General features: G+C 31.1%; 1 protein-coding gene across 1 annotated transcript in view; it reads right to left on the bottom strand.

The window, feature by feature from the left end:
- Positions 1-22,366, bottom strand: part of LOC145276804 (conserved oligomeric Golgi complex subunit 1-like) — a 425,717-nt gene that overhangs the window by 291,161 nt on the left and 112,190 nt on the right. The window lies entirely within an intron of this gene.

Here is a 22,366-nt window from a genome sequence, read left to right as displayed (position 1 = left end):
AAAATTGAAAATTCTCATGAGCGCGGACCTATCAGCTTTGGCCGATTTTTCAGGGTTTTGGTTTAGATGCTATTTCTAATATTTACACTATAATACTAGTGCCATGATGTATTTATTATGTATTTTTGGCTGAATTTCTATGATTTGAACATAAAATAAGGACAAATTTGACATATTGCAAAAATTGAAAATTCTCATGAGCGCGGACCTATCAGCTTTGGCCGATTTTTCAGGGTTTTGGTTTAGATGCTATTTCTAATATTTACACTATAATACTAGTGCCATGATGTATTTATTATGTATTTTTGGCTGAATTTCTATGATTTGAACATAAAATAAGGACAAATTTGACATATTGCAAAAATTGAAAATTCTCATGAGCGCGGCGGACCTATCAGCTTTGGCCGATTTTTCAGGGTTTTGGTTTAGATGCTATTTCTAATATTTACACTATAATACTAGTGCCATGATGTATTTATTATGTATTTTTGGCTGAATTTCTATGATTTGAACATAAAATAAGGACAAATTTGACATATTGCAAAAATTGAAAATTCTCATGAGCGCGGACCTATCAGCTTTGGCCGATTTTTCAGGGTTTTGGTTTAGATGCTATTTCTAATATTTACACTATAATACTAGTGCCATGATGTATTTATTATGTATTTTTGGCTGAATTTCTATGATTTGAACATAAAATAAGGACAAATTTGACATATTGCAAAAATTGAAAATTCTCATGAGCGCGGCGGACCTATCAGCTTTGGCCGATTTTTCAGGGTTTTGGTTTAGATGCTATTTCTAATATTTACACTATAATACTAGTGCCATGATGTATTTATTATGTATTTTTGGCTGAATTTCTATGATTTGAACATAAAATAAGGACAAATTTGACATATTGCAAAAATTGAAAATTCTCATGAGCGCGGCGGACCTATCAGCTTTGGCCGATTTTTCAGGGTTTTGGTTTAGATGCTATTTCTAATATTTACACTATAATACTAGTGCCATGATGTATTTATTATGTATTTTTGGCTGAATTTCTATGATTTGAACATAAAATAAGGACAAATTTGACATATTGCAAAAATTGAAAATTCTCATGAGCGCGGACCTATCAGCTTTGGCCGATTTTTCAGGGTTTTGGTTTAGATGCTATTTCTAATATTTACACTATAATACTAGTGCCATGATGTATTTATTATGTATTTTTGGCTGAATTTCTATGATTTGAACATAAAATAAGGACAAATTTGACATATTGCAAAAATTGAAAATTCTCATGAGCGCGGACCTATCAGCTTTGGCCGATTTTTCAGGGTTTTGGTTTAGATGCTATTTCTAATATTTACACTATAATACTAGTGCCATGATGTATTTGTTATGTATTTTTGGCTAAATTTCTATGATTTGAACATAAAATAAGGACAAATTTGACATATTGCAAAAATTGAAAATTCTCATGAGCGCGGCGGACCTATCAGCTTTGGCCGATTTTTCAGGGTTTTGGTTTAGATGCTATTTCTAATATTTACACTATAATACTAGTGCCATGATGTATTTATTATGTATTTTTGGCTGAATTTCTATGATTTGAACATAAAATAAGGACAAATTTGACATATTGCAAAAATTGAAAATTCTCATGAGCGCGGACCTATCAGCTTTGGCCGATTTTTCAGGGTTTTGGTTTAGATGCTATTTCTAATATTTACACTATAATACTAGTGCCATGATGTATTTATTATGTATTTTTGGCTGAATTTCTATGATTTGAACATAAAATAAGGACAAATTTGACATATTGCAAAAATTGAAAATTCTCATGAGCGCAGCGGACCTATCAGCGTTGGCCGATTTTTCAGGGTTTTGGTTTAGATGCTATTTCTAATATTTACACTATAATGCTAGTGCCATGATGTATTTATTATGTATTTTTGGCTGAATTTCTATGATTTGAACATAAAATAAGGACAAATTTGACATATTGCAAAAATTGAAAATTCTCATGAGCGCAGCGGACCTATCAGCTTTGGCCGATTTTTCAGGGTTTTGGTTTAGATGCTATTTCTAATATTTACACTATAATACTAGTGCCATGATGTATTTATTATGTATTTTTGGCTGAATTTCTATGATTTGAACATAAAATAAGGACAAATTTGACATATTGCAAAAATTGAAAATTCTCATGAGCGCGGCGGACCTATCAGCTTTGGCCGATTTTTCAGGGTTTTGGTTTAGATGCTATTTCTAATATTTACACTATAATACTAGTGCCATGATGTATTTATTATGTATTTTTGGCTGAATTTCTATGATTTGAACATAAAATAAGGACAAATTTGACATATTGCAAAAATTGAAAATTCTCATGAGCGCGGCGGACCTATCAGCTTTGGCCGATTTTTCAGGGTTTTGGTTTAGATGCTATTTCTAATATTTACACTATAATACTAGTGCCATGATGTATTTATTATGTATTTTTGGCTGAATTTCTATGATTTGAACATAAAATAAGGACAAATTTGACATATTGCAAAAATTGAAAATTCTCATGAGCGCGGCGGACCTATCAGCTTTGGCCGATTTTTCAGGGTTTTGGTTTAGATGCTATTTCTAATATTTACACTATAATACTAGTGCCATGATGTATTTATTATGTATTTTTGGCTGCATTTCTATGATTTGAACATAAAATAAGGACAAATTTGACATATTGCAAAAATTGAAAATTCTCATGAGCGCGGCGGACCTATCAGCTTTGGCCGATTTTTCAGGGTTTTGGTTTAGATGCTATTTCTAATATTTACACTATAATACTAGTGCCATGATGTATTTATTATGTATTTTTGGCTGAATTTCTATGATTTGAACATAAAATAAGGACAAATTTGACATATTGCAAAAATTGAAAATTCTCATGAGCGCAGCGGACCTATCAGCTTTGGCCGATTTTTCAGGGTTTTGGTTTAGATGCTATTTCTAATATTTACACTATAATACTAGTGCCATGATGTATTTATTATGTATTTTTGGCTGAATTTCTATGATTTGAACATAAAATAAGGACAAATTTGACATATTGAAAAAATTGAAAATTCTCATGAGCGCGGACCTATCAGCTTTGGCCGATTTTTCAGGGTTTTGGTTTAGATGCTATTACTAATATTTACACTATAATACTAGTGCCATGATGTATTTATTATGTATTTTTGGCTGAATTTCTATGATTTGAACATAAAATAAGGACAAATTTGACATATTGCAAAAATTGAAAATTCTCATGAGCGCAGCGGACCTATCAGCTTTGGCCGATTTTTCAGGGTTTTGGTTTAGATGCTATTTCTAATATTTACACTATAATGCTAGTGCCATGATGTATTTATTATGTATTTTTGGCTGAATTTCTATGATTTGAACATAAAATAAGGACAAATTTGACATATTGCAAAAATTGAAAATTCTCATGAGCGCGGCGGACCTATCAGCTTTGGCCGATTTTTCAGGGTTTTGGTTTAGATGCTATTTCTAATATTTACACTATAATACTAGTGCCATGATGTATTTATTATGTATTTTTGGCTGAATTTCTATGATTTGAACATAAAATAAGGACAAATTTGACATATTGCAAAAATTGAAAATTCTCATGAGCGCGGACCTATCAGCTTTGGCCGATTTTTCAGGGTTTTGGTTTAGATGCTATTTCTAATATTTACACTATAATACTAGTGCCATGATGTATTTATTATGTATTTTTGGCTGAATTTCTATGATTTGAACATAAAATAAGGACAAATTTGACATATTGCAAAAATTGAAAATTCTCATGAGCGCGGCGGACCTATCAGCTTTGGCCGATTTTTCAGGGTTTTGGTTTAGATGCTATTTCTAATATTTACACTATAATACTAGTGCCATGATGTATTTATTATGTATTTTTGGCTGAATTTCTATGATTTGAACATAAAATAAGGACAAATTTGACATATTGCAAAAATTGAAAATTCTCATGAGCGCGGACCTATCAGCTTTGGCCGATTTTTCAGGGTTTTGGTTTAGATGCTATTTCTAATATTTACACTATAATACTAGTGCCATGATGTATTTATTATGTATTTTTGGCTGAATTTCTATGATTTGAACATAAAATAAGGACAAATTTGACATATTGCAAAAATTGAAAATTCTCATGAGCGCGGCGGACCTATCAGCTTTGGCCGATTTTTCAGGGTTTTGGTTTAGATGCTATTTCTAATATTTACACTATAATACTAGTGCCATGATGTATTTATTATGTATTTTTGGCTGAATTTCTATGATTTGAACATAAAATAAGGACAAATTTGACATATTGCAAAAATTGAAAATTCTCATGAGCGCGGACCTATCAGCTTTGGCCGATTTTTCAGGGTTTTGGTTTAGATGCTATTTCTAATATTTACACTATAATACTAGTGCCATGATGTATGTATTATGTATTTTTGGCTGAATTTCTATGATTTGAACATAAAATAAGGACAAATTTGACATATTGCAAAAATTGAAAATTCTCATGAGCGCGGACCTATCAGCTTTGGCCGATTTTTCAGGGTTTTGGTTTAGATGCTATTTCTAATATTTACACTATAATACTAGTGCCATGATGTATTTATTATGTATTTTTGGCTGAATTTCTATGATTTGAACATAAAATAAGGACAAATTTGACATATTGCAAAAATTGAAAATTCTCATGAGCGCGGCGGACCTATCAGCTTTGGCCGATTTTTCAGGGTTTTGGTTTAGATGCTATTTCTAATATTTACACTATAATACTAGTGCCATGATGTATTTATTATGTATTTTTGGCTGAATTTCTATGATTTGAACATAAAATAAGGACAAATTTGACATATTGCAAAAATTGAAAATTCTCATGAGCGCGGACCTATCAGCTTTGGCCGATTTTTCAGGGTTTTGGTTTAGATGCTATTTCTAATATTTACACTATAATACTAGTGCCATGATGTATTTATTATGTATTTTTGGCTGAATTTCTATGATTTGAACATAAAATAAGGACAAATTTGACATATTGCAAAAATTGAAAATTCTCATGAGCGCGGCGGACCTATCAGCTTTGGCCGATTTTTCAGGGTTTTGGTTTAGATGCTATTTCTAATATTTACACTATAATACTAGTGCCATGATGTATTTATTATGTATTTTTGGCTGAATTTCTATGATTTGAACATAAAATAAGGACAAATTTGACATATTGCAAAAATTGAAAATTCTCATGAGCGCGGCGGACCTAAAAGCTTTGGCCGATTTTTCAGGGTTTTGGTTTAGATGCTATTTCTAATATTTACACTATAATACTAGTGCCATGATGTATTTATTATGTATTTTTGGCTGAATTTCTATGATTTGAACATAAAATAAGGACAAATTTGACATATTGCAAAAATTGAAAATTCTCATGAGCGCGGACCTATCAGCTTTGGCCGATTTTTCAGGGTTTTGGTTTAGATGCTATTTCTAATATTTACACTATAATACTAGTGCCATGATGTATTTATTATGTATTTTTGGCTGAATTTCTATGATTTGAACATAAAATAAGGACAAATTTGACATATTGCAAAAATTGAAAATTCTCATGAGCGCGGACCTATCAGCTTTGGCCGATTTTTCAGGGTTTTGGTTTAGATGCTATTTCTAATATTTACACTATAATACTAGTGCCATGATGTATTTGTTATGTATTTTTGGCTAAATTTCTATGATTTGAACATAAAATAAGGACAAATTTGACATATTGCAAAAATTGAAAATTCTCATGAGCGCGGCGGACCTATCAGCTTTGGCCGATTTTTCAGGGTTTTGGTTTAGATGCTATTTCTAATATTTACACTATAATACTAGTGCCATGATGTATTTATTATGTATTTTTGGCTGAATTTCTATGATTTGAACATAAAATAAGGACAAATTTGACATATTGCAAAAATTGAAAATTCTCATGAGCGCGGACCTATCAGCTTTGGCCGATTTTTCAGGGTTTTGGTTTAGATGCTATTTCTAATATTTACACTATAATACTAGTGCCATGATGTATTTATTATGTATTTTTGGCTGAATTTCTATGATTTGAACATAAAATAAGGACAAATTTGACATATTGCAAAAATTGAAAATTCTCATGAGCGCAGCGGACCTATCAGCTTTGGCCGATTTTTCAGGGTTTTGGTTTAGATGCTATTTCTAATATTTACACTATAATGCTAGTGCCATGATGTATTTATTATGTATTTTTGGCTGAATTTCTATGATTTGAACATAAAATAAGGACAAATTTGACATATTGCAAAAATTGAAAATTCTCATGAGCGCAGCGAACCTATCAGCTTTGGCCGATTTTTCAGGGTTTTGGTTTAGATGCTATTTCTAATATTTACACTATAATACTAGTGCCATGATGTATTTATTATGTATTTTTGGCTGAATTTCTATGATTTGAACATAAAATAAGGACAAATTTGACATATTGCAAAAATTGAAAATTCTCATGAGCGCGGCGGACCTATCAGCTTTGGCCGATTTTTCAGGGTTTTGGTTTAGATGCTATTTCTAATATTTACACTATAATACTAGTGCCATGATGTATTTATTATGTATTTTTGGCTGAATTTCTATGATTTGAACATAAAATAAGGACAAATTTGACATATTGCAAAAATTGAAAATTCTCATGAGCGCGGACCTATCAGCTTTGGCCGATTTTTCAGGGTTTTGGTTTAGATGCTATTTCTAATATTTACACTATAATACTAGTGCCATGATGTATTTATTATGTATTTTTGGCTGAATTTCTATGATTTGAACATAAAATAAGGACAAATTTGACATATTGCAAAAATTGAAAATTCTCATGAGCGCGGACCTATCAGCTTTGGCCGATTTTTCAGGGTTTTGGTTTAGATGCTATTTCTAATATTTACACTATAATACTAGTGCCATGATGTATTTATTATGTATTTTTGGCTGAATTTCTATGATTTGAACATAAAATAAGGACAAATTTGACATATTGCAAAAATTGAAAATTCTCATGAGCGCGGCGGACCTATCAGCTTTGGCCGATTTTTCAGGGTTTTGGTTTAGATGCTATTTCTAATATTTACACTATAATACTAGTGCCATGATGTATTTATTATGTATTTTTGGCTGAATTTCTATGATTTGAACATAAAATAAGGACAAATTTGACATATTGCAAAAATTGAAAATTCTCATGAGCGCGGACCTATCAGCTTTGGCCGATTTTTCGGGGTTTTGGTTTAGATGCTATTTCTAATATTTACACTATAATACTAGTGCCATGATGTATTTATTATGTATTTTTGGCTGAATTTCTATGATTTGAACATAAAATTAGGACAAATTTGACATATTGCAAAAATTGAAAATTCTCATGAGCGCGGCGGACCTATCAGCTTTGGCCGATTTTTCAGGGTTTTGGTTTAGATGCTATTTCTAATATTTACACTATAATACTAGTGCCATGATGTATTTATTATGTATTTTTGGCTGAATTTCTATGATTTGAACATAAAATAAGGACAAATTTGACATATTGCAAAAATTGAAAATTCTCATGAGCGCGGCGGACCTATCAGCTTTGGCCGATTTTTCAGGGTTTTGGTTTAGATGCTATTTCTAATATTTACACTATAATACTAGTGCCATGATGTATTTATTATGTATTTTTGGCTGAATTTCTATGATTTGAACATAAAATAAGGACAAATTTGACATATTGCAAAATTGAAAATTCTCATGAGCGCGGACCTATCAGCTTTGGCCGATTTTCAGGGTTTTGGTTTAGATGCTATTACTAATATTTACACTATAATACTAGTGCCATGATGTATTTATTATGTATTTTTGGCTGAATTTCTATGATTTGAACATAAAATAAGGACAAATTTGACATATTGCAAAAATTGAAAATTCTCATGAGCGCGGACCTATCAGCTTTGGCCGATTTTTCAGGGTTTTGGTTTAGATGCTATTTCTAATATTTACACTATAATACTAGTGCCATGATGTATTTATTATGTATTTTTGGCTGAATTTCTATGATTTGAACATAAAATAAGGACAAATTTGACATATTGCAAAAATTGAAAATTCTCATGAGCGCGGACCTATCAGCTTTGGCCGATTTTTCAGGGTTTTGGTTTAGATGCTATTTCTAATATTTACACTATAATACTAGTGCCATGATGTATTTATTATGTATTTTTGGCTGAATTTCTATGATTTGAACATAAAATAAGGACAAATTTGACATATTGCAAAAATTGAAAATTCTCATGAGCGCGGCGGACCTATCAGCTTTGGCCGATTTTTCAGGGTTTTGGTTTAGATGCTATTTCTAATATTTACACTATAATACTAGTGCCATGATGTATTTATTATGTATTTTTGGCTGAATTTCTATGATTTGAACATAAAATAAGGACAAATTTGACATTGCAAAAATTGAAAAATTCTCATGAGCGCGGACCTATTAGCTTTGGCCGATTTTTCAGGGTTTTGGTTTAGATGCTATTTCTAATATTTACACTATAATACTAGTGCCATGATGTATTTATTATGTATTTTTGGCTGAATTTCTATGATTTGAACATAAAATAAGGACAAATTTGACATATTGCAAAAATTGAAAATTCTCATGAGCGCAGCGGACCTATCAGCTTTGGCCGATTTTTCAGGGTTTTGGTTTAGATGCTATTTCTAATATTTACACTATAATGCTAGTGCCATGATGTATTTATTATGTATTTTTGGCTGAATTTCTATGATTTGAACATAAAATAAGGACAAATTTGACATATTGCAAAAATTGAAAATTCTCATGAGCGCAGCGGACCTATCAGCTTTGGCCGATTTTTCAGGGTTTTGGTTTAGATGCTATTTCTAATATTTACACTATAATACTAGTGCCATGATGTATTTATTATGTATTTTTGGCTGAATTTCTATGATTTGAACATAAAATAAGGACAAATTTGACATATTGCAAAAATTGAAAATTCTCATGAGCGCGGCGGACCTATCAGCTTTGGGCCGATTTTTCAGGGTTTTGGTTTAGATGCTATTTCTAATATTTACACTATAATACTAGTGCCATGATGTATTTATTATGTATTTTTGGCTGAATTTCTATGATTTGAACATAAAATAAGGACAAATTTGACATATTGCTAAAATTGAAAATTCTCATGAGCGCGGACCTATCAGCTTTGGCCGATTTTTCAGGGTTTTGGTTTAGATGCTATTTCTAATATTTACACTATAATACTAGTGCCATGATGTATTTATTATGTATTTTTGGCTGAATTTCTATGATTTGAACATAAAATAAGGACAAATTTGACATATTGCAAAAATTGAAAATTCTCATGAGCGCGGACCTATCAGCTTTGGCCGATTTTTCAGGGTTTTGGTTTAGATGCTATTTCTAATATTTACACTATAATACTAGTGCCATGATGTATTTATTATGTATTTTTGGCTGAATTTCTATGATTTGAACATAAAATAAGGACAAATTTGACATATTGCAAAAATTGAAAATTCTCATGAGCGCGGCGGACCTATCAGCTTTGGCCGATTTTTCAGGGTTTTGGTTTAGATGCTATTTCTAATATTTACACTATAATACTAGTGCCATGATGTATTTATTATGTATTTTTGGCTGAATTTCTATGATTTGAACATAAAATAAGGACAAATTTGACATATTGCAAAAATTGAAAATTCTCATGAGCGCGGACCTATCAGCTTTGGCCGATTTTTCAGGGTTTTGGTTTAGATGCTATTTCTAATATTTACACTATAATACTAGTGCCATGATGTATTTATTATGTATTTTTGGCTGAATTTCTATGATTTGAACATAAAATAAGGACAAATTTGACATATTGCAAAAATTGAAAATTCTCATGAGCGCGGACCTATCAGCTTTGGCCGATTTTTCAGGGTTTGGTTTAGATGCTATTTCTAATATTTACACTATAATACTAGTGCCATGATGTATTTATTATGTATTTTTGGCTGAATTTCTATGATTTGAACATAAAATAAGGACAAATTTGACATATTGCAAAAATTGAAAATTCTCATGAGCGCGGACCTATCAGCTTTGGCCGATTTTTCAGGGTTTTGGTTTAGATGCTATTTCTAATATTTACACTATAATACTAGTGCCATGATGTATTTATTATGTATTTTTGGCTAAATTTCTATGATTTGAACATAAAATAAGGACAAATTTGACATATTGCAAAAATTGAAAATTCTCATGAGCGCGGCGGACCTATCAGCTTTGGCCGATTTTTCAGGGTTTTGGTTTAGATGCTATTTCTAATATTTACACTATAATACTAGTGCCATGATGTATTTATTATGTATTTTTGGCTGAATTTCTATGATTTGAACATAAAATAAGGACAAATTTGACATATTGCAAAAATTGAAAATTCTCATGAGCGCGGACCTATCAGCTTTGGCCGATTTTTCAGGGTTTTGGTTTAGATGCTATTTCTAATATTTACACTATAATACTAGTGCCATGATGTATTTATTATGTATTTTTGGCTGAATTTCTATGATTTGAACATAAAATAAGGACAAATTTGACATATTGCAAAAATTGAAAATTCTCATGAGCGCGGACCTATCAGCTTTGGCCGATTTTTCAGGGTTTTGGTTTAGATGCTATTTCTAATATTTACACTATAATACTAGTGCCATGATGTATTCATTATGTATTTTTGGCTGAATTTCTATGATTTGAACATAAAATAAGGACAAATTTGACATATTGCAAAAATTGAAAATTCTCATGAGCGCGGACCTATCAGCTTTGGCCGATTTTTCAGGGTTTTGGTTTAGATGCTATTTCTAATATTTACACTATAATACTAGTGCCATGATGTATTTATTATGTATTTTTGGCTGAATTTCTATGATTTGAACATAAAATAAGGACAAATTTGACATATTGCAAAAATTGAAAATTCTCATGAGCGCGGCGGACCTATCAGCTTTGGCCGATTTTTCAGGGTTTTGGTTTAGATGCTATTTCTAATATTTACACTATAATACTAGTGCCATGATGTATTTATTATGTATTTTTGGCTGAATTTCTATGATTTGAACATAAAATAAGGACAAATTTGACATATTGCAAAAATTGAAAATTCTCATGAGCGCGGACCTATCAGCTTTGGCCGATTTTTCAGGGTTTTGGTTTAGATGCTATTTCTAAATATTTACACTATAATACTAGTGCCATGATGTATTTATTATGTATTTTTGGCTGAATTTCTATGATTTGAAACATAAAATAAGGACAAATTTGACATATTGCAAAAATTGAAAATTCTCATGAGCGCGGACCTATCAGCTTTGGCCGATTTTTCAGGGTTTTGGTTTAGATGCTATTTCTAATATTTACACTATAATACTAGTGCCATGATGTATTCATTATGTATTTTGGCTGAATTTCTATGATTTGAACATAAAATAAGGACAAATTTGACATATTGCAAAAATTGAAAATTCTCATGAGCGCGGCGGACCTATCAGCTTTGGCCGATTTTTCAGGGTTTTGGTTTAGATGCTATTTCTAATATTTACACTATAATACTAGTGCCATGATGTATTAATTATGTATTTTTGGCTGAATTTCTATGATTTGAACATAAAATAAGGACAAATTTGACATATTGCAAAAATTGAAAATTCTCATGAGCGCGGCGGACCTATCAGCTTTGGCCGATTTTTCAGGGTTTTGGTTTAGATGCTATTTCTAATATTTACACTATAATACTAGTGCCATGATGTATTTATTATGTATTTTTGGCTGAATTTCTATGATTTGAACATAAAATAAGGACAAATTTGACATATTGCAAAAATTGAAAATTCTCATGAGCGCGGACCTATCAGCTTTGGCCGATTTTTCAGGGTTTTGGTTTAGATGCTATTTCTAATATTTACACTATAATACTAGTGCCATGATGTATTTATTATGTATTTTTGGCTGAATTTCTATGATTTGAACATAAAATAAGGACAAATTTGACATATTGCAAAAATTGAAAATTCTCATGAGCGCGGACCTATCAGCTTTGGCCGATTTTTCAGGGTTTTGGTTTAGATGCTATTTCTAATATTTACACTATAATACTAGTGCCATGATGTATTTATTATGTATTTTTGGCTGAATTTCTATGATTTGAACATAAAATAAGGACAAATTTGACATATTGCAAAAATTGAAAATTCTCATGAGCGCGGCGGACCTATCAGCTTTGGCCGATTTTTCAGGGTTTTGGTTTAGATGCTATTTCTAATATTTACACTATAATACTAGTGCCATGATGTATTTATTATGTATTTTTGGCTGAATTTCTATGATTTGAACATAAAATAAGGACAAATTTGACATATTGCAAAAATTGAAATTCTCATGAGCGGCGGACCTATCAGCTTTGGCCGATTTTTCAGGGTTTTGGTTTAGATGCTATTTCTAATATTTACACTATAATACTAGTGCCATGATGTATTTATTATGTATTTTTGGCTGAATTTCTATGATTTGAACATAAAATAAGGACAAATTTGACATATTGCAAAAATTGAAAATTCTCATGAGCGCGCGGACCTATCAGCTTTGGCCGATTTTTCAGGGTTTTGGTTTAGATGCTATTTCTAATATTTACACTATAATACTAGTGCCATGATGTATTTATTATGTATTTTTTGGCTGAATTTCTATGATTTGAACATAAAATAAGGACAAATTTGACATATTGCAAAAATTGAAAATTCTCATGAGCGGGCGGACCTATCAGCTTTGGCCGATTTTTCAGGGTTTTGGTTTAGATGCTATTTCTAATATTTACACTATAATACTAGTGCCATGATGTATTTATTATGTATTTTTGGCTGAATTTCTATGATTTGAACATAAAATAAGGACAAATTTGACATATTGCAAAAATTGAAAATTCTCATGAGCGCGGACCTATCAGCTTTGGCCGATTTTTCAGGGTTTTGGTTTAGATGCTATTTCTAATATTTACACTATAATACTAGTGCCATGATGTATTTATTATGTATTTTTGGCTGAATTTCTATGATTTGAACATAAAATAAGGACAAATTTGACATATTGCAAAAATTGAAAATTCTCATGAGCGCAGCGGACCTATCAGCTTTGGCCGATTTTTCAGGGTTTTGGTTTAGATGCTATTTCTAATATTTACACTATAATGCTAGTGCCATGATGTATTTATTATGTATTTTTGGCTGAATTTCTATGATTTGAACATAAAATAAGGACAAATTTGACATATTGCAAAAATTGAAAATTCTCATGAGCGCAGCGGACCTATCAGCTTTGGCCGATTTTTCAGGGTTTTGGTTTAGATGCTATTTCTAATATTTACACTATATATACTAGTGCCATGATGTATTTATTATGTATTTTTGGCTGAATTTCTATGATTTGAACATAAAATAAGGACAAATTTGACATATTGCAAAAATTGAAAATTCTCATGAGCGCGGCGGACCTATCAGCTTTGGCCGATTTTTCAGGGTTTTGGTTTAGATGCTATTTCTAATATTTACACTATAATACTAGTGCCATGATGTATTTATTATGTATTTTTGGCTGAATTTCTATGATTTGAACATAAAATAAGGACAAATTTGACATATTGCAAAAATTGAAAATTCTCATGAGCGCGGCGGACCTATCAGCTTTGGCCGATTTTTCAGGGTTTTGGTTTAGATGCTATTTCTAATATTTACACTATAATACTAGTGCCATGATGTATTTATTATGTATTTTTGGCTGAATTTCTATGATTTGAACATAAAATAAGGACAAATTTGACATATTGCAAAAATTGAAAATTCTCATGAGCGCGGCGGACCTATCAGCTTTGGCCGATTTTTCAGGGTTTTGGTTTAGATGCTATTTCTAATATTTACACTATAATACTAGTGCCATGATGTATTTATTATGTATTTTTGGCTGAATTTCTATGATTTGAACATAAAATAAGGACAAATTTGACATATTGCAAAAATTGAAAATTCTCATGAGCGCGGACCTATCAGCTTTGGCCGATTTTTCAGGGTTTTGGTTTAGATGCTATTTCTAATATTTACACTATAATACTAGTGCCATGATGTATTTATTATGTATTTTTGGCTAAATTTCTGTGATTTGAACATAAAATAAGGACAAATTTGACATATTGCAAAAATTGAAAATTCTCATGAGCGCGGCGGACCTATCAGCTTTGGCCGATTTTTCAGGGTTTTGGTTTAGATGCTATTTCTAATATTTACACTATAATACTAGTGCCATGATGTATTTATTATGTATTTTTGGCTGAATTTCTATGATTTGAACATAAAATAAGGACAAATTTGACATATTGCAAAAATTGAAAATTCTCATGAGCGCGGCGGACCTATCAGCTTTGGCCGATTTTTCAGGGTTTTGGTTTAGATGCTATTTCTAATATTTACACTATAATACTAGTGCCATGATGTATTTATTATGTATTTTTGGCTGAATTTCTATGATTTGAACATAAAATAAGGACAAATTTGACATTGCAAAAATTGAAAATTCTCATGAGCGCGGACCTATCAGCTTTGGCCGATTTTTCAGGGTTTTGGTTTAGATGCTATTTCTAATATTTACACTATAATACTAGTGCCATGATGTATTTATTATGTATTTTTGGCTGAATTTCTATGATTTGAACATAAAATAAGGACAAATTTGACATATTGCAAAAATTGAAAATTCTCATGAGCGCGGCGGACCTATCAGCTTTGGCCGATTTTTCAGGGTTTTGGTTTAGATGCTATTTCTAATATTTACACTATAATACTAGTGCCATGATGTATTTATTATGTATTTTTGGCTGAATTTCTATGATTTGAACATAAAATAAGGACAAATTTGACATATTGCAAAAATTGAAAATTCTCATGAGCGCGGACCTATCAGCTTTGGCCGATTTTTCAGGGTTTTGGTTTAGATGCTATTACTAATATTTACACTATAATACTAGTGCCATGATGTATTTATTATGTATTTTTGGCTGAATTTCTATGATTTGAACATAAAATAAGGACAAATTTGACATATTGCAAAAATTGAAAATTCTCATGAGCGCGGACCTATCAGCTTTGGCCGATTTTTCAGGGTTTTGGTTTAGATGCTATTTCTAATATTTACACTATAATACTAGTGCCATGATGTATTCATTATGTATTTTTGGCTGAATTTCTATGATTTGAACATAAAATAAGGACAAATTTGACATATTGCAAAAATTGAAAATTCTCATGAGCGCGGACCTATCAGCTTTGGCCGATTTTTCAGGGTTTTGGTTTAGATGCTATTTCTAATATTTACACTATAATACTAGTGCCATGATGTATTTATTATGTATTTTTGGCTGAATTTCTATGATTTGAACATAAAATAAGGACAAATTTGACATATTGCAAAAATTGAAAATTCTCATGAGCGCGGCGGACCTATCAGCTTTGGCCGATTTTTCAGGGTTTTGGTTTAGATGCTATTTCTAATATTTACACTATAATACTAGTGCCATGATGTATTTATTATGTATTTTTGGCTGAATTTCTATGATTTGAACATAAAATAAGGACAAATTTGACATATTGCAAAAATTGAAAATTCTCATGAGCGCGGACCTATCAGCTTTGGCCGATTTTTCAGGGTTTTGGTTTAGATGCTATTTCTAATATTTACACTATAATACTAGTGCCATGATGTATTTATTATGTATTTTTGGCTGAATTTCCTATGATTTGAACATAAAAATAAGGACAAATTTGACATATTTGCAAAAATTGAAAATTCTCATGAGCGCGGACCTATCAGCTTTGGCCGATTTTTCAGGGTTTTGGTTTAGATGCTATTTCTAATATTTACACTATAATACTAGTGCCATGATGTATTTATTATGTATTTTTGGCTGAATTTCTATGATTTGAACATAAAATAAGGACAAATTTGACATATTGCAAAAATTGAAAATTCTCATGAGCGCGGACCTATCAGCTTTGGCCGATTTTTCAGGGTTTTGGTTTAGATGCTATTTCTAATATTTACACTATAATACTAGTGCCATGATGTATTTATTATGTATTTTTGGCTGAATTTCTATGATTTGAACATAAAATAAGGACAAATTTGACATATTGCAAAAATTGAAAATTCTCATGAGCGCAGCGGACCTATCAGCTTTGGCCGATTTTTCAGGGTTTTGGTTTAGATGCTATTTCTAATATTTACACTATAATGCTAGTGCCATGATGTATTTATTATGTATTTTTGGCTGAATTTCTATGATTTGAACATAAAATAAGGACAAATTTGACATATTGCAAAAATTGAAAATTCTCATGAGCGCAGCGGACCTATCAGCTTTGGCCGATTTTTCAGGGTTTTGGTTTAGATGCTATTTCTAATATTTACACTATAATACTAGTGCCATGATGTATTTATTATGTATTTTTGGCTGAATTTCTATGATTTGAACATAAAATAAGGACAAATTTGACATATTGCAAAAATTGAAAATTCTCATGAGCGCGGCGGACCTATCAGCTTTGGCCGATTTTTCAGGGTTTTGGTTTAGATGCTATTTCTAATATTTACACTATAATACTAGTGCCATGATGTATTTATTATGTATTTTTGGCTGAATTTCTATGATTTGAAACATAAAATAAGGACAAATTTGACATATTGCAAAAATTGAAAATTCTCATGAGCGCGGACCTATCAGCTTTGGCCGATTTTTCAGGGTTTTGGTTTAGATGCTATTTCTAATATTAACACTATAATACTAGTGCCATGATGTATTCATTATGTATTTTTGGCTGAATTTCTATGATTTGAACATAAAATAAGGACAAATTTGACATATTGCAAAAATTGAAAATTCTCATGAGCGCGGACCTATCAGCTTTGGCCGATTTTTCAGGGTTTTGGTTTAGATGCTATTTCTAATATTTACACTATAATACTAGTGCCATGATGTATTTATTATGTATTTTTGGCTGAATTTCTATGATTTGAACATAAAATAAGGACAAATTTGACATATTGCAAAAATTGAAAATTCTCATGAGCGCGGCGGACCTATCAGCTTTGGCCGATTTTTCAGGGTTTTGGTTTAGATGCTATTTCTAATATTTACACTATAATACTAGTGCCATGATGTATTTATTATGTATTTTTGGCTGAATTTCTATGATTTGAACATAAAATAAGGACAAATTTGACATATTGCAAAAATTGAAAATTCTCATGAGCGCGGCGGACCTATCAGCTTTGGCCGATTTTTCAGGGTTTTGGTTTAGATGCTATTTCTAATATTTACACTATAATACTAGTGCCATGATGTATTTATTATGTATTTTTGGCTGAATTTCTATGATTTGAACATAAAATAAGGACAAATTTGACATATTGCAAAAATTGAAAATTCTCATGAGCGCAGCGGACCTATCAGCTTTGGCCGATTTTTCAGGGTTTTGGTTTAGATGCTATTTCTAATATTTACACTATAATACTAGTGCCATGATGTATTTATTATGTATTTTTGGCTGAATTTCTATGATTTGAACATAAAATAAGGACAAATTTGACATATTGCAAAAATTGAAAATTCTCATGAGCGCGGACCTATCAGCTTTGGCCGATTTTTCAGGGTTTTGGTTTAGATGCTATTTCTAATATTTACACTATAATACTAGTGCCATGATGTATTTATTATGTATTTTTGGCTGAATTTCTATGATTTGAACATAAAATAAGGACAAATTTGACATATTGCAAAAATTGAAAATTCTCATGAGCGCAGCGGACCTATCAGCTTTGGCCGATTTTTCAGGGTTTTGGTTTAGATGCTATTTCTAATATTTACACTATAATGCTAGTGCCATGATGTATTTATTATGTATTTTTGGCTGAATTTCTATGATTTGAACATAAAATAAGGACAAATTTGACATATTGCAAAAATTGAAAATTCTCATGAGCGCAGCGGACCTATCAGCTTTGGCCGATTTTTCAGGGTTTTGGTTTAGATGCTATTTCTAATATTTACACTATAATACTAGTGCCATGATGTATTTATTATGTATTTTTGGCTGAATTTCTATGATTTGAACATAAAATAAGGACAAATTTGACATATTGCAAAAATTGAAAATTCTCATGAGCGCGGCGGACCTATCAGCTTTGGCCGATTTTTCAGGGTTTTGGTTTAGATGCTATTTCTAATATTTACACTATAATACTAGTGCCATGATGTATTTATTATGTATTTTTGGCTGAATTTCTATGATTTGAACATAAAATAAGGACAAATTTGACATATTGCAAAAATTGAAAATTCTCATGAGCGCGGACCTATCAGCTTTGGCCGATTTTTCAGGGTTTTGGTTTAGATGCTATTTCTAATATTAACACTATAATACTAGTGCCATGATGTATTCATTATGTATTTTTTGGCTGAATTTCTATGATTTGAACATAAAATAAGGACAAATTTGACATATTGCAAAAATTGAAAATTCTCATGAGCGCGGACCTATCAGCTTTGGCCGATTTTTCAGGGTTTTGGTTTAGATGCTATTTCTAATATTTACACTATAATACTAGTGCCATGATGTATTTATTATGTATTTTTGGCTGAATTTCTATGATTTGAACATAAAATAAGGACAAATTTGACATATTGCAAAAATTGAAAATTCTCATGAGCGCGGCGGACCTATCAGCTTTGGCCGATTTTTCAGGGTTTTGGTTTAGATGCTATTTCTAATATTTACACTATAATACTAGTGCCATGATGTATTTTATTATGTATTTTTGGCTGAATTTCTATGATTTGAACATAAAATAAGGACAAATTTGACATATTGCAAAAATTGAAAATTCTCATGAGCGCGGACCTATCAGCTTTGGCCGATTTTTCAGGGTTTTGGTTTAGATGCTATTTCTAATATTTACACTATAATACTAGTGCCATGATGTATTTATTATGTATTTTTGGCTGAATTTCTATGATTTGAACATAAAATAAGGACAAATTTGACATATTGCAAAAATTGAAAATTCTCATGAGCGCGGACCTATCAGCTTTGGCCGATTTTTCAGGGTTTTGGTTTAGATGCTATTTCTAATATTTACACTATAATACTAGTGCCATGATGTATTTATTATGTATTTTTGGCTGAATTTCTATGATTTGAACATAAAATAAGGACAAATTTGACATATTGCAAAAATTGAAAATTCTCATGAGCGCGGACCTATCAGCTTTGGCCGATTTTTCAGGGTTTTGGTTTAGATGCTATTTCTAATATTTACACTATAATACTAGTGCCATGATGTATTTATTATGTATTTTTGGCTGAATTTCTATGATTTGAACATAAAATAAGGACAAATTTGACATATTGCAAAAATTGAAAATTCTCATGAGCGCGGACCTATCAGCTTTGGCCGATTTTTCAGGGTTTTGGTTTAGATGCTATTACTAATATTTACACTATAATACTAGTGCCATGATGTATTTATTATGTATTTTTGGCTGAATTTCTATGATTTGAACATAAAATAAGGACAAATTTGACATATTGCAAAAATTGAAAATTCTCATGAGCGCAGCGGACCTATCAGCTTTGGCCGATTTTTCAGGGTTTTGGTTTAGATGCTATTTCTAATATTTACACTATAATACTAGTGCCATGATGTATTTATTATGTATTTTTTGGCTGAATTTCTATGATTTGAACATAAAATAAGGACAAATTTGACATATTGCAAAAATTGAAAATTCTCATGAGCGCGGACCTATCAGCTTTGGCCGATTTTTCAGGGTTTTGGTTTAGATGCTATTTCTAATATTTACACTATAATACTAGTGCCATGATGTATTTATTATGTATTTTTGGCTGAATTTCTATGATTTGAACATAAAATAAGGACAAATTTGACATATTGCAAAAATTGAAAATTCTCATGAGCGCGGACCTATCAGCTTTGGCCGATTTTTCAGGGTTTTGGTTTAGATGCTATTACTAATATTTACACTATAATACTAGTGCCATGATGTATTTATTATGTATTTTTGGCTGAATTTCTATGATTTGAACATAAAATAAGGACAAATTTGACATATTGCAAAAATTGAAAATTCTCATGAGCGCGGACCTATCAGCTTTGGCCGATTTTTCAGGGTTTTGGTTTAGATGCTATTTCTAATATTTACACTATAATACTAGTGCCATGATGTATTTATTATGTATTTTTGGCTGAATTTCTATGATTTGAACATAAAATAAGGACAAATTTGACATATTGCTAAAATTGAAAATTCTCATGAGCGCGGACCTATCAGCTTTGGCCGATTTTTCAGGGTTTTGGTTTAGATGCTATTTCTAATATTTACACTATAATACTAGTGCCATGATGTATTTATTATGTATTTTTGGCTGAATTTCTATGATTTGAACATAAAATAAGGACAAATTTGACATATTGCAAAAATTGAAAATTCTCATGAGCGCGGACCTATCAGCTTTGGCCGATTTTTAAGGGTTGTGTTTAGATGCTATTTCTTATATTTACACTATAATACTAGTGCCTGATGTATTTATTATGTATTTTTGGCTAAATTTCTATGATTTGAACATAAAATAAGGACAAATTTGACATATTGCAAAAATTGAAAATTCTCATGAGCGCGGACCTATCAGCTTTGGCCGATTTTTCAGGGTTTTGGTTTTAGATGCTATTTCTAATATTTACACTATAATACTAGTGCCATGATGTATTTATTATGTATTTTTGGCTGAATTTCTATGATTTGAACATAAAATAAGGACAAATTTGACATATTGCAAAAATTGAAAATTCTCATGAGCGCGGACCTATCAGCTTTGGCCGATTTTTCAGGGTTTTGGTTTAGATGCTATTACTAATATTTACACTATAATACTAGTGCCATGATGTATTTATTATGTATTTTTGGCTGAATTTCTATGATTTGAACATAAAATAAGGACAAATTTGACATATTGCAAAAATTGAAAATTCTCATGAGCGCAGCGGACCTATCAGCTTTGGCCGATTTTTCAGGGTTTTGGTTTAGATGCTATTTCTAAATATTTACACTATAATACTAGTGCCATGATGTATTTATTATGTATTTTTGGCTGAATTTCTATGATTTGAACATAAAATAAGGACAAATTTGACATATTGCAAAAATTGAAAATTCTCATGAGCGCGGACCTATCAGCTTTGGCCGATTTTTCAGGGTTTTGGTTTAGATGCTATTTCTAATATTTACACTTATAATACTAGTGCTATGATGTATTTTATTATGTATTTTTGGCTGAATTTCTATGATTTGAACATAAAATAAGGACAAATTTGACATATTGCAAAAATTGAAAATTCTCATGAGCGCGGACCTATCAGCTTTGGCCGATTTTTCAGGGTTTTGGTTTAGATGCTATTTCTAATATTTACACTATAATACTAGTGCCATGATGTATTTATTATGTATTTTTGGCTGAATTTCTATGATTTGAACATAAAATAAGGACAAATTTGACATATTGCAAAAATTGAAAATTCTCATGAGCGCGGACCTATCAGCTTTGGCCGATTTTTCAGGGTTTTGGTTTAGATGCTATTTCTAATATTTACACTATAATACTAGTGCCATGATGTATTTATTATGTATTTTTGGCTGAATTTCTATGATTTGAACATAAAATAAGGACAAATTTGACATATTGCAAAAATTGAAAATTCTCATGAGCGCGGACCTATCAGCTTTGGCCGATTTTTCAGGGTTTTGGTTTAGATGCTATTTCTAATATTTACACTATAATACTAGTGCCATGATGTATTTATTATGTATTTTTGGCTGAATTTTAATGATTTGAACATAAAATAAGGACAAATTTGACATATTGCAAAAATTGAAAATTCTCATGAGCGCGGACCTATCAGCTTTGGCCGATTTTTCAGGGTTTTGGTTTAGATGCTATTTCTAATATTTACACTATAATACTAGTGCCATGATGTATTTATTATGTATTTTTGGCTGAATTTCTATGATTTGAACATAAAATAAGGACAAATTTGACATATTGCAAAAATTGAAAATTCTCATGAGCGCGGACCTATCAGCTTTGGCCGATT

Source organism: Euprymna scolopes, chromosome 5, assembly GCF_053919585.1.
Source record: "Euprymna scolopes isolate OS-2025 chromosome 5, ASM5391958v1, whole genome shotgun sequence".
Lineage (NCBI taxonomy): Eukaryota > Metazoa > Mollusca > Cephalopoda > Sepiida > Sepiolidae > Euprymna > Euprymna scolopes.
The sequence above is the reverse complement of the archived record's forward strand: the minus strand, read 5'-3'. Positions and strand labels throughout refer to the sequence as shown.